This window comes from Pseudophryne corroboree, chromosome 1 (genome assembly GCF_028390025.1).
Source record: "Pseudophryne corroboree isolate aPseCor3 chromosome 1, aPseCor3.hap2, whole genome shotgun sequence".
Taxonomy (NCBI): domain Eukaryota; kingdom Metazoa; phylum Chordata; class Amphibia; order Anura; family Myobatrachidae; genus Pseudophryne; species Pseudophryne corroboree.
In genome coordinates, this window is record NC_086444.1 from 129049598 (window position 1) to 129061997 (window position 12400).

The following is a 12400-nucleotide window of genomic DNA, read 5'->3' on the forward strand; positions in this document are numbered from 1 at the left end:
TCCTGTTTTCCATAAAAATCCAATATTGGTAAAAATGCAAACGTACAGGAAATCTGAGTTAAAAAAGCTTATCTGTCCATAAGGAGGTCTCAGGTACAGCAGTACCAACGCGTTTCGTCAGCAGTATGACTTCATCATGGGGATATAGTCAGTAGTGAACAGGTATCCTATTTATACCTGTGAGCAGTGTGAGGATCTGTCACATGGTCCAACAAGTAGTGATCTCACTTCCTTAATGAGGTCTTTGCTGGGGCTTCAGCAGGATCACTGGCTGCTACAGTGCTTTTAACAGCTCCAGACAAAATAAAGGAAAGTAAGGATTTCATCTACACATTTTCTGAAGATGTTAGAAAAGAGACCCTTGGAGCAGTTACACCAAGATATGATTTTATGAATCGCTTAAGGGAAGGCATAGAAGCAATTCTACCTCATAAAGCTCATGAGATAGCTGAGAATTGTCTCTACATATCAATCACAAACACCAAAAGCAGAGAAAATTGCTTGGTTTCAAGTTTTGCCTCTAGAGAAGAGCTCATTAAGGAAGTGAGATCACTACTTGTTGGACCATGTGACAGATCCTCACACTGCTCACAGGTATAAATAGGATACCTGTTCACTACTGACTATATCCCCATGATGAAGTCATACTGCTGACGAAACGCGTTGGGACTGCTGTACCTGAGACCTCCTTATGGACAGATAAGCTTTTTTAACTCAGATTTCCTGTACGTTTGCATTTTTACCAATATTGGATTTTTATGGAAAACAGGATGTACCTGATTGTACATACAGATTGATAAGCTCGAATCTTGTTATCTTCTGTACGCTTGCATTTTTACTATTTTATACCTTCTATGTTATATGTTGTATTAAAATTTTGTGAAAAACCCCAATAATCCCCGCTGGTGGATTTTTAACATTGAGGATTTGCTTATCCTTTGGAGGTTTTTTAGATACAACTACTTCTATTTTGTATGGTGAAATATGCTTTAAAACTGTACGCGCTATGATATTTCTGTTTTATTTCTTTTTACATATGTGCACTGGTCATGAGACCGAAGAAAGTGTATATACCAGATAAGTGATGTCCATACATTATCACTTGATTCACTTCATATCAATTCTTTAAAGAAACACTAAATAGGCGCCCTTATCTTCACTAGTTTCATACTTATCCTTTATGTGCCATCCAAGCACATATCACATTGTTTAAGGTTGCGGCCACCCATTAATTGAGTTAGTTATATATATTTTTTACGTTATATATATATTTATTCTTTTAAAATCACAGATTCACGTGCACTCTTAGTGCCCACTGAACGTTACCCGTGCGCCCCCGCATCTATTTGTTTTTTTTTATATATATATATCTACACACACACACACACACACACACACACACACACACAATGAAGTGAGACATTTAGTTCTTGGGTGAATATTAATTACTTTTAGATTTCATAGTTTGTGTATGTGGCCATTTTAGGGCTAGTTGGGGTTTATAGTGAGCCACATCTCTGAGTCACTGAGGTGATGAGAAGAGATGGACTGCCCTGACAGAGTAATAGACTTAATGAATGGTTTTACTTCTTGCATGATAGGGCAATGTATTTTTGGCCCTGCCGATCTAGTTAATTATTTAATGTATAATATATCTTACTGGGAAAGATGCAGAGGTGGGCCCATCTCATTTTCTGCTGTGACCTCTGCAATTGGAGCAGATCTCTCATACTATAGATATACAGTATATTGAAGGGTGTCTTTGTTTTAACAGTTAAGAGAATTGTCTCTGCCCTTTTACTTCTTAAAGTATTGTATTTTACAATTATTTCATATTTACTTTCTGTTAGACATGCATAAAAACAAGTTACATAGTTGGTGAGGTTGAAAAAAGACAATGTACATCGAGTTCAACCTGTATTATAATTATACACTGCTCAAAAAAATAAAGGGAACACTAAAATAACACATCCTAGATCTGAATGAATAAAATATTCTTATTAAATACTTTGTTCTTTACATAGTTGAATGTGCTGACAACAAAATCACAAAAAAATTATCAATGGCAATCAAATTTATTAAACCATGGAGGTCTGGATTTGGAGTCACACTCAAAATTAAAGTGGAAAAACACTCTACACGCTGATGCAGCTTTGATGTAATGTCCTTAAAACAAGTCAAAATGAGGCTCAGTAGTGTGTGTGACCTCCACGTGCCTGTATGACCTCCCTACAACGCCTGGGCATGCTCCTGATAAGGTGGAGGATGGTCTCCTGAGGGATCTCCTCCCAGACCTGGACTAAAGCATCCACCAACTCCTGGACAGTCTGTGATGGAGTCAGACATGATGTCCCAGATGTGCTCAATTGGATTCAGGTCTGGGGAATGGGCGCGCCAGTCCATAGCATCAATGCCTTCGTCTTGCAGGAACTGCTGACACACTCCAGTCACATGAGGTCTAGCATTGTCTTGCATTAGGAGGAACCCAGAGCCAACCGCACCAGCATATGGTCTCACAAGGGGTCTGAGGATCTCATCTCGGTACCTAATGGCAGTCAGGCTACCTCTGGCGAGCACATGGAAGGCTGTGCGGCCCCCCAAAGAAATACCACCCCACACCATTGCTGACCCACTGCCAAACCGGTCATACTGGAGGATGTTGCAGGCAGCAGAACGTTCTCCTTGGCGTCTCCAGACTCTGTCACGTCTGTCACATGTGCTCAGTGATAGCCTGCTTTCATCTGTGAAGAGCACAGGGCGCCAGTGGCGAATTTGCCAATCTTGGTGTTCTCTGGCAAATGCCAAACGTCCTGCACGGTGTTGGGCTGTAAGCACAACCCCCACATGTGGACGTCGGGCCCTCATACCACCCTCATGGAGTCTGTTTCTGATCGTTTGAGTAGACACATGCACATTTGTGGCTTGCTGGAGGTCATTTTGCAGGGCTCTGGCAGTGCTCCTCCTGTTCCTCCTTGCACAAAGGCGGAGGTAGCGGTCCTGCTGCTGGGTTGTTGCCCTCCTACGGCCTACTCCACGTCTCCTGATGTACTGGCCTGTCTCCTGGTAGCGCCTCCATGCTCTGGACACTACGCTGACATACACAGCAAACCTTCTTGCCACAGCTCGCATTGATGTTCCATCCTGGATGAGCTGCACTACCTGAGCCACTTGTGTGGGTTGTAGACTCCGTCTCATGCTACCACTAGAGTGAAAGCACCGCCAGCTTTCAAAAGTGACCAAAACATCAGCCAGAAAGCATAGGAGCTGAGAAGTGGTCTGTGGTCACCACCTGCAGAACAACTCCTTTATTGGGGGTGTCTTGCTAATTGCCTATAATTTCCACCTGTTGTCTATTCCATTTGCACAACAGTATGTGAAATTGATTGTCAATCAGTGTTGCTTCCTAAGTGGACAGTTTGATTTCACAGAAGTGTGATTGACTTGGAGTTACATTGTGTTGTTTAAGTGTTCACTTTATTTTTTTTGAGCAGTGTGTATTTCATTTAGATGCTGTAACCTTGGATATTTCTATCTATCAGTTAGGAATTTATCTAATCCATTGTTAAAGTTATTTAGTGAGTCCACCATTACTACCTCATCTGGTAGAGAATTCCAAATGTTTACTGCTCTTACTGTGAAGAACCCTTTCCTCTGTTGTGTATGAATTTTTTTTTTTCTAACCTCAGGGGGTGTCCTGTGTAGTGTTTTTTTTTTTTTTTTTTTATAAACAGATTGTGTGATAAGTCCTTGTATTGTCCCTTAATGTATTTATAAATATTAATAATGTCCCCCCTCAGCTGCCTCTTTTCCAGCGTAAACATATCTAACCTTGTAAGTTATTCCTCATAATTCAGTGCCTCAAACCTTTTAACCAGTTTGGTGGCTCGCCTCTGAACCCTTTCTAGTTCCAAGATATCTTTTTTTTATAGTGAGGTGCCCAGAACTGTACACAATATTCCAGGTGTGGCTGCATCAATGATTTATACAGTGGCAGGATTACACTCAAATCCCTTGTCTCGATTCCCCGTTTTATGCATTCCTTATTGCTTATATGTATACCTTATACCTTATTAGCCTTTGTTGCTGCATTTTGACATTGCGTACTGCTACTAAGTCTATTATCGATAAGCACACCCAAATTCTTTTCTCTATCGTCCTAGTGGATGCTGGGGTTCCTGAAATGACCATGGGGAATAGCGGCTCCGCAGGAGACAGGGCACAAAAAGTAAAGCTTTAGGATCAGGTGGTGTGCACTGGCTCCTCCCCCTATGACCCTCCTCCAAGCCTCAGTTAGGTTTTTGTGCCCGGCCGAGAAGGGTGCAATCTAGGTGGCTCTCCTAAAGAGCTGCTTAGAAAAGTTTAGCTTAGGTTTTTTATTTTACAGTGAGTCCTGCTGGCAACAGGATCACTGCATCGAGGGACTTAGGGGAGAAGAAGTGAACTCACCTGCGTGCAGGATGGATTGGCTTCTTTGGCTACTGGACATTAGCTCCAGAGGGACGATCACAGGTACAGCCTGGATGGTCACCGGAGCCTCGCCGCCGGCCCCCTTGCAGATGCTGAAAAGAGAAGAAGGTCCAGAATCGGCGGCAGAAGACTCCTCAGTCTTCTTAAGGTAGCGCACAGCACTGCAGCTGTGCGCCATTGCTCTCAGCACACTTCACACGGCAGTCACTGAGGGTGCAGGGCGCTGGGGGGGGCGCCCTGGGCAGCAATGAAAATCCTTTTTTTGGCAAAAAATACCTCACATATAGCCTCCGGGGCTATATGGAGTTATTTAACCCCTGCCAGAATCCATTTTTAAGCGGGAGACGAGCCCGCCGAAAAGGGGGCGGGGCCTATCTCCTCAGCACACAGCGCCATTTCCTCACACAGTTCCGCTGGTCAGGAAGGCTCCCAGGCTCTCCCCTGCACTGCACTACAGAAACAGGGTTAAATCAAGAGAGGGGGGGCAAAATTTGGCGAAATTGTGATTTTATAAAAGCAGCTATAAGGGAGCACTTATTATAAGGCTATCCCTGTAAAATATAGCGCTTTGGTGTGTGCTGGCAAACTCTCCCTCTGTCTCCCCAAGGGGCTAGTGGGGTCCTGTCCTCTATCAGAGCATTCCCTGTGTGTGTGTGTGCTATATGTCGGTACGTGTGTGTCGACATGTATGAGGACGATGTTGGTGAGGAGGCGGAGCAAATTGCCTGTAATGGTGATGTCACTCTCTAGGGAGTCGACACCGGAATGGATGGCTTATTTATGGAATTACGTGATAATGTCAACACGCTGCAAGGTCGGTTGGCGACATGAGACGGCTGGCAAACAAATTAGTACCTGTCCAGGCGTCTCAAACACCGTCAGGGGCGTTAAAACGTCCTTTTACCTCAGTCGGTCGACAGACACGGACACTGATTTCAGTGTCGACGGTGAAGAAACAAACGTATTTCCCTTTAGGGCCACACGTTACTTGTTAAGGGCAATGAAGGAGGTGTTACATATTTCTGATACTACAAGTACCACAAAAGAGGGTATTATGTGGGATGTGAAAAAACTACCTGTAGTTTTTCCTGAATCAGATAAATTAAATGAAGTGTGTGATGATGCGTGGGTTCCCCCCGATAGAAAATTATTGGCGGTATACCCTTTCCCGCCAGAAGTTAGGGCGCGGTGGGAAACACCCCTTAGGGTGGATAAGGCGCTCACACGCTTATCAAAACAAGTGGCGGTACCGTCTATAGATAGGGCCGTCCTCAAGGAGCCAGCTGACAGCAGGCTGGAAAATATCATAAAAAGTATATACACACATACTGGTGTTATACTGCGACCAGCGATCGCCTCAGCCTGGATGTGCAGAGCTGGGGTGGCTTGGTCGGATTCCCTGACTAAAAATATTGATACCCTTGACAGGGACAGTATTTTATTGACTATAGAGCATTTAAAGGATGCATTTCTGTATATACGAGATGCACAGAGGGATATTTGCACTCTGGCATCAAGAGTAAGTGCGATGTCCATATCTGCCAGAAGATGTTTATGGACACGACAGTGGTCAGGTGATGCAGATTCCAAACGGCACAAAGGTGTATTGCCGTATAAAGGAAGAGGAGTTATTTGAGGTCGGTCCTTCGGACCTGGTGGCCACGGCAACTGCTGGAAAATCCACCGTTTTTACCCTAAGTCACATCTCTGCAGAAAAAGACACCGTTTTTTCAGCCTCAGTCCTTTCGTCCCTATAAGAGTCATATCTGCCCAGGGATAGAGGAAAGGGAAGAAGACTGCAGCAGGCAGCCCATTCCCAGGAACAGAAGCCTTCCACCGCTTCTGCCAAGCTCTCAGCATGACGCTGGGACCGTACAGGACCCCTGGATCCTACAAGTAGTATCCCAGGGGTACAGATTGGAATGTCGAGACGTTTCCCCCTCGCAGGCTCCTGAAGTCTGCTTTACCAAGGTCTCCCTCCGACAAGGAGGCAGTATGGGAAACAATTCACAAGCTGTATTCCCAGCAGGTGATAATCAAATTACCCCTCCTACAACAAGGAAAGGGGTATTATTCCACACTATATTGTGGTACTGAAGCCAGAAGGCTAGGTGAGACCTATTCTAAATCTAAAAAAATTTGAACACTTACAAAGGTTCAAATCAAGATGGAGTCACTCAGAGCAGTGATAACGAACCAGGAAGAAGGGGACTATATAGTGTCCCGGGACATCAGGGATGCTTACCTCCATGTCCCAAATTTGCCTTTCTCACTAAGGGTACTTCAGGTTCGTGGTACAGAACTGTCACTATCAGTTTCAGACGCTGCCGTTTGGATTGTCCACGGCACCCCGGGTCTTTACCAAGGTAATGGCCGAAATGATGATTCTTCTTCGAAGAAAAGGCGTCTTAATTATCCCTTACTTGGACGATCTCCTGATAAGGGCAAAGTCCAGGGAACAGTTGGAGGTCGGAGTAGCACTATCTCGGATACTGCTACAACAGCACGGGTGGATTCTAAATATTCCAAAATCGCAGCTGATCCCGACGACACGTCTGCTGTGCCTAGGGATGATTCTGGACACAGTCCAGAAAAAGGTGTTTCTCCCGGAAGAGAAAGCCAGGGAGTTATCCGAGCTAGTCAGGAACCTCCTAAAACCAGGAAAAGTGTCAGTGCATCATTGCACAAGGGTCCTGGTAAAAATGGTGGCTTCCTACGAAGCAATTCCATTCGGCAGATTTCACGCAAGAACTTTTCAGTGGGATCTGCTGGACAAATGGTCCGGATCGCATCTTCTGATGCATCAGCGGATAACCCTATATCCAAGGACAAGGGTGTCTCTCCTGTGGTGGTTACAGAGTGCTCATCTTCTAGAGGGCCGCAGATTCGGCATTCAGGATTGGATGCTGGTGACCACGGAGGCCAGCCCGAGAGGCTGGGGAGCAGTCACACAAGGAAAAAATTTCCAGGGAGTGTGATCAAGTCTGGAGACTTTTCTCCACATAAATATACTGGAGCTAAGGGTAATTTTATAATGCTCTAAGCTTAGCAAGACCTCTGCTTCAAGGTCAGCCGGTATTGATCCAGTGGGAAAAACATCACTGCAGTCGCCCACGTAAACAGACAGGGCGGCACAAGAAGCAGGAGGGCAATGGCAAAAACTGCAAGGACTTTTCGCTGGGCGGAAAATCATGTGATAGCACTGTCAGCAGTGTTTCATTCCGGGAATGGAAACTGGGAAGCAGACTTCCTCAGCAGGCACGACCTCCACCCGGGAGAGTGGAAACTTCATCGGGAAGTTTTTCCACATAATTGTGAACCGTTGGGAAATACCAAAGGTGGACATGATGGCGTCCCGTCTGAACAAAAAACGGGACAGGTATTGCGCCAGGTCAAGAGACCCTCAGGCAATAGCTGTGGACGTTCTGGTAACACCGTGGGTGTACCAGTCGGTGTATGTGTTCCCTCCTCTGTTTCTCATACCTAAGGTACTGAGAATTATAAGACGTAGAGGAGTAAGAACTATACTCATGGCTCCGGATTGGCCAAGAAGGACTTGGTACCCGGAACTTCAAGAGATGCTCACAGAGGACTTATGGCCTCTGCCGCTAAGAAGGGACTTGCTTCAGCAAGTACCATGTCTGTTCCAAGACTTACCGCAGCTGCGTTTGACGGCATGGCGGTGGAACGCCGGATCCTAAGGGAAAAAGGCATTCCGGAAGAGGTCATTCCTACCCTGGTCAAAGCCAGGAAGGAGGTGACCGCACAACATTATCACCACATGTGGCGAAAATATGTTGCGTGGTGTGAGGCCAGGAAGGCCCCACGAAGAAATTTCAACTCGGTCGATTCCTGCATTTCCTGCAAACAGGAGTGTCTATGGGCCTCAAATTGGGGTCCATTAAGGTTCAAATTTCGGCCCTGTCGATTTTCTTCCAGAAAGAATTGGCTTCAGTTCCTGAAGTCCAGAAGTTTGTCAAGGGAGTATTGCATATACAACCCCCTTTTGTGCCTCCAGTGGCACTGTGGGATCTCAACGTAGTTCTGGGATTCCTCAAATCACATTGGTTTAAAACCAGTCAAATCTGTGGATTTGAAAAATCTCACATGAAAAGTGACCATGCTCTTGGCCCTGGCCTGGGCCAGGCGAGTGTCAAATTGGTGGTTTTTTTCTCAAAAAAGCCCATATCTGTTTGTCCATTCGGACAGGGCAGAGCTGCGGACTCGTCCCCAGTTCTCTCCCTAAGGTGGTGTCAGTGTTTCACCTGAACCAGCTTATTGTGGTGCCTTGCGCCTACTAGGGACTTGGAGGACTCCAAGTTGCTAGATGTTGGCAGGGCCCTGAAAATATAGGTTCCAGGACGGCTGGAGTCAGGAAAACTGACTTGCTGTTATCCTGTATGCACCCAACAAACTGGGTGCTCTTGCTTCTAAGCAGACTATTGCTAGTTGGATGTGTAATACAATTCAGCTTGCACATTCTGTGGCAGGCCTGCCACAGCCAAAATATGTAAATGCCCATTCCACAAGGAAGGTGGGCTCATCTTGGGCGGCTGCCCGAGGGGTCTCGGCTTTACAACTTTGCCGAGCGGCTACTTAGTCAGGGGCAAACACGTTTGTAAAATCCTACAAATTTGATACCCTGGCTAAGGAGGACCTGGAGTTCTCTCATTCGGTGCTGCAGAGTCATCCGCACTCTCCCGCCCGTTTGGGAGCTTTGGTATAATCCCCATGGTCCTTTCAGGAACCCCAGCATCCACTAGGACGATAGAGAAAATAAGAATTTACTTACCGATAATTCTATTTCTCGGAGTCCGTAGTGGATGCTGGGCGCCCATCCCAAGTGCGGATTATCTGCAGATACTTGTACATAGTTACAAAAATCGGGTTATTATTGTTGTGAGCCATCTTTTCAGAGGCTCCGCTGTTATCATACTGTTAACTGGGTTCAGATCACAGGTTGTACAGTGTGATTGGTGTGGCTGGTATGAGTCTTACCCGGGATTCAAAATCCTTCCTTATTGTGTACGCTCGTCCGGGCACAGTATCCTAACTGAGGCTTGGAGGAGGGTCATAGGGGGAGGAGCCAGTGCACACCACCTGATCCTAAAGCTTTACTTTTTGTGCCCTGTCTCCTGCGGAGCCGCTATTCCCCATGGTCCTTTCAGGAACCCCAGCATCCACTACGGACTCCGAGAAATAGAATTATCGGTAAGTAAATTCTTATTTTCAACTACCGTTATCCCTACATTTTTGCCATTTAATTTATAGGCTGCCCGATTTTTCTTAGTCCTAAAGTGCACAACTTTATATTTTTCTATATTGAACCTCATTCTCCATTTGTCTGCCCAAACCTCCAGTCTGGCTATATCATTCCGTATAGATTCAACATCCATGTCTGAATTAATTACTCAACACAGTTTAGTATCGTCTGCGAAAATTGAGTCTGTGCTTTATAGGCCCACTCCTAGGTCATTAATGAATATGTCAAACAGCAATGGCCCGAGTACTGAACTCTGCGGTATTCCACTAAGCACTGAAGTCCATTCAGAGAACATCCCATTAATCACCACTTGCTGTTCCCTGTTGTACAGCCAATTACTTACCCAAATACAAATAATGTTTCCTACCCCAAGCTCTCTCAATTTGGAAATTAGTCTCCTATGTGGGACTTTGTCAAAGGCCTTAGCAAAGCCCAGAAAGACCACGTCCACTGCTTTACCCTGATCAATATTATCGCTCACTTTCTCGTGGAAGCTTATTAAGTTAGTTTGACATGACCTGTCCTTCACAAAACCATGTTGGTTCCTATTAATAGCCTTGGAGGTATCCGAGTACTCTAGTATACTGTCCCTTAATATATCTTCCAGTATTTTCCTCACTATAGATGTCTGTTTTCCCCACTATAGATATACAAGTGTTTTGTGATATATGTCACAGCCCTATGCAAAAGTAATCAGACACTTTGCAATGCTGGCACACCCTGCGGTATTACAGTATGCAGTCACAAAGCCACCGTCTACAATGTCACAATTCACAATGCCGAAATGGGTACAATTTCAATACCTGCACAATGTCAACATGGCAAATGTTGACATTTCCATTACGGTTAGCGTTAAGGACAGCAAAGCGGTGTGTCAGCATTTCAACAATGTCAACATAACATCAGTGTTGACATGCTGAATCCCGACATGTTCAGTGCTGACGTTGTGAATGATGACAATATACCAGACCCAGGGCTAGATGCATCATCGCTTGGAAAAGATAAAATGAAGAGTGAAAAAGTACAAGCCAATCAGGTACTGCCATGTCACAGGCTGTGTTTGAAAAATGGGTGTTAGAAGCTGATTGGCTGGTACTTTTTTTACTCTCCGTTTTATCACTTTCCAAGCGATGATGCATCTGGCCCCCAGTATTATAACTAGTCAGGCTGTTTCCTGTGTATCTCCGAACCCCCCACAGTGCCTCTTAATAATCTGATCACAGCCATTTGCAAACATATTAGGAATGTTTGTAAGTGCAACTAGAAGATGACCCCAGAGGTAGCCGGTTGGTATATGTGTGCATGCGCATCTTGCGACCGCACTAACAGGACTTAAATCGTCCCACAGGGATAGCCAGCCAAATACCGTGCGGTCAGGCAAGATTTCAAACCAGAGTGGAGGGAAATAATAATTATTCCCACCCTTTTTCTAATAATATCACCTGGTCATAGAGATGTCTCCTGATTCAAGAAAAAAGAAAGAGAAAGCACTGGTATTTAGCATTTATTCATATTAAAAAGTTACTTTCTTTAACATAAACATATCTGATGAAGCTGCTGATACGAGACAGGCGTGGAAACACGTCATTGTTCATTGCCGGGCGGACACGCTGTTTATTTGGCCCGCAGCGCATTAGTCTAAGGAGCCATCTCTAATGCTGCACAGGCACGCTGCTGAGCAGAGTCTGTATCTGGACATATCCGTTGGCGGCTGCAAATAACATCTATCCTCCAGATAAGGACTGCACAAAGGAGGCACCAGCAGCCAGTAGGGCAATTGGACCGGACCACGGACTCTCTGCGGTAGTATACACAAATAACTACCTTATATGACTGTGCCAAACCAATTTTTAAGGCTATACAAAGGCTTTTTAAATATATACAAGAACTTCAGACTCACAGGAATTCTGTTTATATCTCATTACAGTCTAATACTGATACTTAGAATGTCAACGTAAGGGTTAGGGACGTTAGAGTTAGGCACTAGGGGGAGTTAGGGATAGGAGAAGAATGCTAATCATTACATGGATGGTGTAATGATTAGCATTACTGCCTTGCAGCACTGAGGTCATGTGTTCGATTCCCACGATGGCCCTAACTGTGTGGAGTTTGTATATTCTCCCCGTGCTTGCTTGGGTTTCCTCAAGTTTCTTCCCACAATCCAAAAATATACTGCCAAAATTAACCCTGGCGTGAATGTGTGTGCATGTGGTAGAGAATATAGATTGTAAGCTCCACTGGGCAGGGACTGACGTGAATGGCCAAATACCCTCTGTAAAACGCTGTGGAATATGTGTGCGCTATATAAATAACTGGTAATAAGAATATGTACTGTAATGGTGGCGGATCAGAGGTCTGCTCCGAAAGTGACGGAAGCTGCTGCAGCCATCAGGAATGTCAGCAATGTTGAGTTGACTATACCGACATTCTCATGTCAACATTAAGACTGTCCACATATCATACCCTTGACAACCACATCCTCAATGGTAAATAGAAGATAACCCGGTAAAGAAGCAATAGGACATAATTTAAAATACCAATTATTAGGGGTCTTCCCTGGCTCCAGAAGCCTACATTGGTATCAGTAGAAAGTACAGCCAATAGTCAGGCACCAGCAGTTCTTTTATTTAGACACATTAGCTTCATAGCTAATGGGAGTTCTATAGCCCT

The 12400-nt window shown here is 44.9% G+C and overlaps 1 protein-coding gene across 1 annotated transcript in view; it reads left to right on the forward strand.

Moving 5' to 3' along the window:
* The window catches only part of NDUFAF2 (NADH:ubiquinone oxidoreductase complex assembly factor 2), a 284230-nt gene that overhangs the window by 137316 nt on the left and 134514 nt on the right, over nt 1-12400 (forward strand). The window lies entirely within an intron of this gene.